General features: G+C 36.4%; 1 pseudogene; it reads right to left on the minus strand.

Moving 5' to 3' along the window:
* Positions 1–1,010: 1,010 nt before the first annotated feature.
* LOC113284401 lies at positions 1,011–5,489 on the minus strand (annotated as a pseudogene).
* Between the last annotated feature and the right edge of the window lie 1,493 nt (positions 5,490–6,982).

Genomic DNA, 6,982 nt, shown 5'->3' on the forward strand with positions numbered 1-6,982 from the left:
TACAACTGTTATGGTTGAAGACGACTACACAGAAGATTATAGAGGAGATGAGTACCAAAGTACGCTGCAGCCACAGTGGACTCTAGCTTCTCTTTCTTCTTTAATTTCTCGAGTACAGTACAAGGGAGAAAGCAAGTATAAATACTAACAAAACCCTAGCTAAGAGCATCGACGGCTCTACAAACTGCACGTGGACAACATCCTGTCACACGCTCCTAATTAGCTTATTTAATAAGAAACTTCCTAACCTAACAATTAAAGCTAATCATTACTTGAATAACTGTCAATTGCATGTACGGATACATGACACAGTTCAATCTGGGGTATGTTTTGGTGCTAGCTTTCGACACTATCCTTGCAACAGTCTGGATGCTTGATAATGCTATCATCTTTAAACTCAAAAATTTATTACAGAAAGAGCAAGTGGGGGTTGCAAGTTTACCTTGGCACTCCACAATTTTTGGTTTAAATTATCTCATTCACAATTTCCACACTGACATAAAACAAGTGCGTATAACTAATAACAACAGAAAGCAAGCAAATTCCTATGGCTTGATGAAGGAACCGCTCGAGCATGGCCCCGACAGGTGTCATCGTTTTATTTCGACATGTCCTATCAATTGCTTTGAAGTCCGGTTTTGGGGCATCTTCTCCAAATTTATTAGCAAACAATCAACTAAAATAATACTAGCATTTCGTGAGCACTTCAATGGAATATTTGAAGCTAAATGATTACTTACCCGCGACAGATATGAAAATATAACTAGCAAACACAAGGGCAATCAAAAGGAAGCCTAATTTAGAACTGCGATTTTGACCTGTTGCCATAGCTACTTTGGTACAAGAGTTTATAAGATACCAACTCTTACGCTTTTATTCAAAAGTTGGATCTAGTTATTCATAGATTGGTGCTTGGCCAGATTCACAGATGAAGATATCAAAAAAAAAAAATGTTTCATAGCTGTAACGCGTATACTAATGATCTTGCTAGCTGGAGCCAAATCTGGAAATATTCGAATCATCACATGCTGAATTGATTGTTAAGAATTTTTTTAGTCTAGCAAACAGAGAAGAGAATCCTGTTGGAATCAATAGTAAGATCTTTCAGCTGGAATAAAATCACATGGACTCCAAGGGTGAACCTATTTAAGGTGATTTCGCAATCAGATGCAACCAACAAGGTCAAACTCCTTGAAATGCTAAAATAACTTTTACCTCTTGGGTGGCAGAATGATTTTTCTTTTTTTAAAATAAAAAAAGATTCATTCATCAACTGCATTTCAGATTCTTAATTATACTTCATCCTTTTGGAGGGACCTTGATCTATGATGGGATCAAGAGGAGGAGGCTGAGGTTCAGCTGATTCTGGATTTTCAGGGCCTTTATCTGCTTCAGATGCTGGAGGAACATAACCTTCTGGATACGGAGGTTGAGGAGGGGCCGGTTGAAGCTGCAACAAAAAGAAGACAAGAACACATGTAACTTTGATATCTCCACATTCATAAATAAGCTACACTAGGATCTGCAGAGCAAATTTGCTTCCAAATTAGCAGCAATGATTTTGATCTTTCAAAAGATTCCCTAGATTATCCCTGACACCCTAAATTTGGTACAAGGATTAAATCAATTGAAAGAGCTTATATATAGATAAGAAAACATTAAAGCTGTAAAGTAAGAGCTTATATTATCAAGTCCCTGGCACCTTAAATTTGTTACAGGGATTCAAGTCCATTGAGAGAGCATATACACGGATAAAAACATCAGAGCTGTGAGCAAGAATTACATCTTTTCCTTTGTTGTTTCATTTATATGAGAGACTGCTGGTGAAAATGAAAAGCGAACATATCCACAAGAATCTCAAAAATGTCTAGTTCAATATGGAGTATGTTTTGGTGTCAGCCTCAAGAGTTTCCGCAGAAAAACACCTGTTTTCAAGTCTATACAAGCCTGTTCCTCGGTATGCTAAAACGTCTAACAATGACATTATATTCTAAACCTCGACTATCATTTATGGAAAGAGAAAATGGGAGTTATAAGTCTACCTTGCGTTGTAGTGCTCCGAGAATGTGGTCTATTCGTTTTACTTCCTTAAAATCGATCGTTTCTTTTACAACCTTTGTTTCCGTGCCAGTAATCTCATTTTCACCATCAACTGCACATAATGGTAAAGTACGCTTGCGTCAAAATAGTTGAATAGCAATACCAAGTTACCAACCCAAATCAAACATTAGAATAAAAGAAAAAGAATAGTTTCAAAAATAGGCATCACAATAGTAACAATATGCATTATCAGACAGTACAACCAGAAAGTTGTTCAGGGATTAGGAACAAATAATGCCAAACATCTATATTATGACAACATCCTGATCAAACATCTGGAACTGAGGTGAGATGCTAAGTGAAAATCGCAGCCCATCAGATATCTCTATATACAATATCAACCTGATCAAACCAAAAAGTAATCAAACTCCATCATCTGCAAGGGTAACTTGAGGCGAATATATATTTCTCTCCCACCACTGTACTGTTCTATTTTTTCTCTGGTTAACTGATTTGGCAGAACTATGATTAGGTTTTTCACACTTTGGACTTGGTAGAAGTAACACACCTTAAGATTCTTCATGCTTACTAATTGCATTACTTCATGGGCCATTCAACCAGCGCACTGAAATGGCTCTACATCAACACTGCTGGATTCACGACACGTTTGGATACGCGATACACATTCGAATGCATTAGGGGTATACTTATTCAACATTCTACCAGATGATAGGCAAAAGCCATTAGAGGGTTACAACCTTACAGTAGCTATTCATATTCAATTTCTTAGTTTTCTTTTCTCTTTCTACTCTAGAATAAGCCAGGGGTATACTTATCCTACTAGAGGATAGGCAAAAGGCATTAGGGATTAAAACCCTACATTAGAACCTTATAACAGCTATTTATAATCGGTTTCTTAGTTTTCTCTTCTCTTTCGATATTTATTATGGACTTTAAAATCACGATTCATGACGAATCAGCAGTATTGCTAAATAAGTGTCAAGTTCTTAATGATCATGCTTTATTCAAATCAAAGAGTGGTGTGTTTGACTCAACTTTGACGTTATCTGTTGTTACTTTCCAATACCTTCCGGTAAAAAGAACAAATTATGAGAGACAGGCGCGTGTATAAAAGGGGATAATTGAATGAGAAAAGGAAAAGAAAAGTCAACTGCATGAGAAGTAAAAGTACGTGTACCGTATCCAATTTTCTCCGACTTGGATGCAGCCGTTGTAAAAGCCTTTGATATATGCTAAAGAGCTCGTCCCTGGCACATCAAAAAGTAATCAGGATTAACAATAAACGTAGAGAGATGGAGAACTTCAAAATAATGTGAAGAACAATATTTGGAAACTAGAAAAGTAAGTCTAATTCAAAAACATCAACTGAAGGTGTGACTCGAGAAAAGAAGTGTATAGATTGAAGTCATGGGTCAAGATTCATTAAGAAAATACCACTGTCCCTCCCCCATCTACTCCTAAAATTTACAGGAATAGCTCTCCTACATGATCCCGACTCATGAGGGACTGGAATAGGCTCTTCCAAAAAAAATTATTTTTTATTTTTTTAAGGAATGACCTTCCCAGTTGACCACCATGGGAGCCAAATCTCCTTCAGAGGAAGACATAATACAATGAAAACAAGACACACACACATTCACTGAATTGTCATTAAAAAATCCAAAACACCTTGCTTCAATTGTTTCATGTCAACTCCCACAAGAATAACATATACCTAGCGGTTTAATTTGTATGATCTTATGCTATCAGAACTGAAAACATGTAAACAAGTTACGATATATAAGACAGTAATTAGAACACTTACAATTCGGGCTGCAAAGACATTGGCAAGCTGAGGCGCTTGATAAATAGAACCATCCAAGACTCTCTCAGCTTCTCGCTTCTGTTTTTTAATGACAAACAGATGTGGCTCCATTACTTCACTTGGGCTGAATTTAATGCCAGTCATTTTCCTATACAATTACAATATATCAGCAAATGAATGAGCATACATGAGCACATTTCTAGTGTGTTCAAGGTTTTGTTACACAGTCTAAAACACTAATTGATTGGTGACTTCAAGAGATATAATCTCACTGAATGTTGTTAAATCACATGGTGCAATGTCTAGAAATTGCATTCAGCGAGACCATACATGGTCTAAAACACCAAATCAGTGTCTTATGTTACGGCGAAAGTCACTTGACATTTCCCTGATTACCACAAATTTAGTGTTGCTGAATCAACATGGTGCAATGTCTAAGCCTAAAGTCATTAAATCTCACACAGCCACACCAAACTCCAATCATTGGCGAAAGGTGAAAGTCACTTGACATTGCCATAATTAACACAAACTTAGGTAAAGACGAACCAAAGAAGCAAATTCAAGATTATAAAAAGAAGGAGAGATCTTACTGGAGATGAGAGATATCGAGAGGATGAATCTGTTGCATCCTTAGCTGCTCATTATTACAACTAAAATCATAAAATGGAGATAAAGCGAAGTAATCGAAGACAAGATTTCGATCAAGAGGATATGAATTCAACCACAATTGATCTCTAAAACATATTCCTGTCATATCTGTACCAGGAGTTGGTGGTAACTGTGGATTTCCATCCATGTTAGGGTTTCCACCTGGTGGCATCATTGGCGTCGCCATAATCTCTCAACCCTCGCCAAATTTGAGAAGAATTTCAAGAAATCTAACTAATTTCCACTATAATTTGGGGGGTTTCTTTTCGATTTAGGGTTTTTGGAATCTATCTATCTATAATATAAGCGAAAAAAAAATGGCCCTCCGGATTCACTCTCTTCTTCGTCCTCAATCAAACTTCACATCTACGAATTTGGATTTCAATCTCCACAGACACCATCCCACCACCAAATCAATCTTCAGAGACACCATCATCACCATCGAATCAATTCAACATCTGTATCACCAGCGACACCATCACCTCCACCGTAACCAGCACCACCACCAGCAAATCAACGAATCATAATCATATTTCCCCACAAATTGAATCCTCAATTTCATTATTTCAATCCCAATCAACACAAACTTAACCATAAGTTTCTGCCAAAATTTTGTGACTGGGTTTATTGCATGCGAGAAAGAACAGGAGGATAAAAATCTGAAAGAGAAATCGACAGATCTGATGGGGCAGAAATAATGAAAACAAATTCTCAATCAAATGTTTTTTATTAGATTTGTCTAAAAAAAATACTCTAATCTAGAAAGGTATATAATCCTCCAAAAATAAACATAGCAAAACCAAACATCAAAACGGAACACATGATCAAAAAGATGACCAGAACGTGAAAACAATAGTAAGAAGGTGATGTTGAAAATGGAGTAGTTGCGAAAATGGGGAAATTGGACTGGTGACTCGGAATTGGGAGTACTTAGATTTCTTTTTTTCGCAAGTTTTAGACAACGGTTAGCACGCGATGATTGTTATAGAGGTGAGATAAACTGGACTGTGCAGTAAGGAAAATGGTATTTAGGATTTAGTGATGGCACGCGGTGTCCATATGGGTGAGACACACGTCACACAATATTTTTGCATCCTAAATCCTGACGTCTAGAATTTCTTGAGTTTCGTCCGTAGTCGTCTAGCACCACTTCCACCGGCGCCAACACGTAGCTATCGATGCATATATCGAAGCGTGAAGCATCCCTTCATGGTTGATATTTGAAGCGGATGTTTTTTTATAAATAAATTAGTCGTAACTAGTAATTAAAAATTTATTAAAAAAATAATATTTATATAAAGTTTATATATGTCTAATTATTATTAAAAACAAAGCATGTGTACACCAGTTTAACCTTCTCAAGACGAGTGAGAGGTTGGGTGTTTGGTTCCCCTTAAAACATTCATATTTTTCTTTTAAAAGCTTTAAAAATTAGGCGGAAAAGAAGTTGATGAAGTCCAAAAGCGCACTTCACATAACCGTTTCCGAGCGATATGCTGAAATTTGAAGCGCACTTCACATAACCGTAATTAAGATTGGTAACAACCCTATTAACATAGGAGTAGTTTGTATGAAGAGTTTTAGAGTTTCTCCAATGGAATGTATGTGAGGGAAAAAGTCTTAATACATATAGGATACACAACCATATTTCAAAAAAATCATCTCCAACCCATTGATGTGGGGATGAGGTGACAAAAAAGAAGTGAGACATCCTCTAGATGAACCTCTAGTTTTAGACATTCACTTAGATGATGTCTTCCAATCCTAATCACATTTTTACTAATAAAAATCAATGAGTACAATAACTAAAATTTTTTTAACCAATCATATACCTAGAAATAAGTAAAGAAAGATGAAACAATCTAATGGGTTGGAGATAAAATTTATTTTTATCCAATATTTAGAATTTTATACCTAAAGGATGTCTTAAAAGTGATGCCATGTATGAAACATCCACACTCACCATTGGAGAAGCTCTTAGTGCTTTACGATATTGGGATTCTGACCTGTTTCAGGAGGATTGGCTATAGTCCATATCCTAATTCAGGCTTCGGTGATAAGATATGTAAATTGACTTTGTTGATTTGGATAAATCCCTTTATAGTAACCGTATTTCCTTTGACCGAATAATATATGGTTAGGTTATGTGTATAGTTAAACCCAGCCGTAAAAAGCCAAATATCAAACCCAGCCGAGTAATACAGGAAATCTTACGGTTGGCTCAATGAGAGTCGAATCCAACCGTAAATTAATTTACGGTAACAAACCTAACCCTTACAGTTTCAATGAACAAGTTTACGGTTAGGAAATTAAAAATAGAATCCTATTATTGGGGCTTAGAGAGTCAAGGTGTTTTGACCATTTTGGGGGCTTAAATGCTTTGGGGAGGCAAAAACAAGATGGTGGGAGATTCAAGTGACTTAAAAGTCTGATTTACCCTCTCCTCTATATAAAACTTAAACTTAATTT

Source organism: Papaver somniferum, chromosome 5 (assembly GCF_003573695.1).
Source record: "Papaver somniferum cultivar HN1 chromosome 5, ASM357369v1, whole genome shotgun sequence".
Taxonomy (NCBI): domain Eukaryota; kingdom Viridiplantae; phylum Streptophyta; class Magnoliopsida; order Ranunculales; family Papaveraceae; genus Papaver; species Papaver somniferum.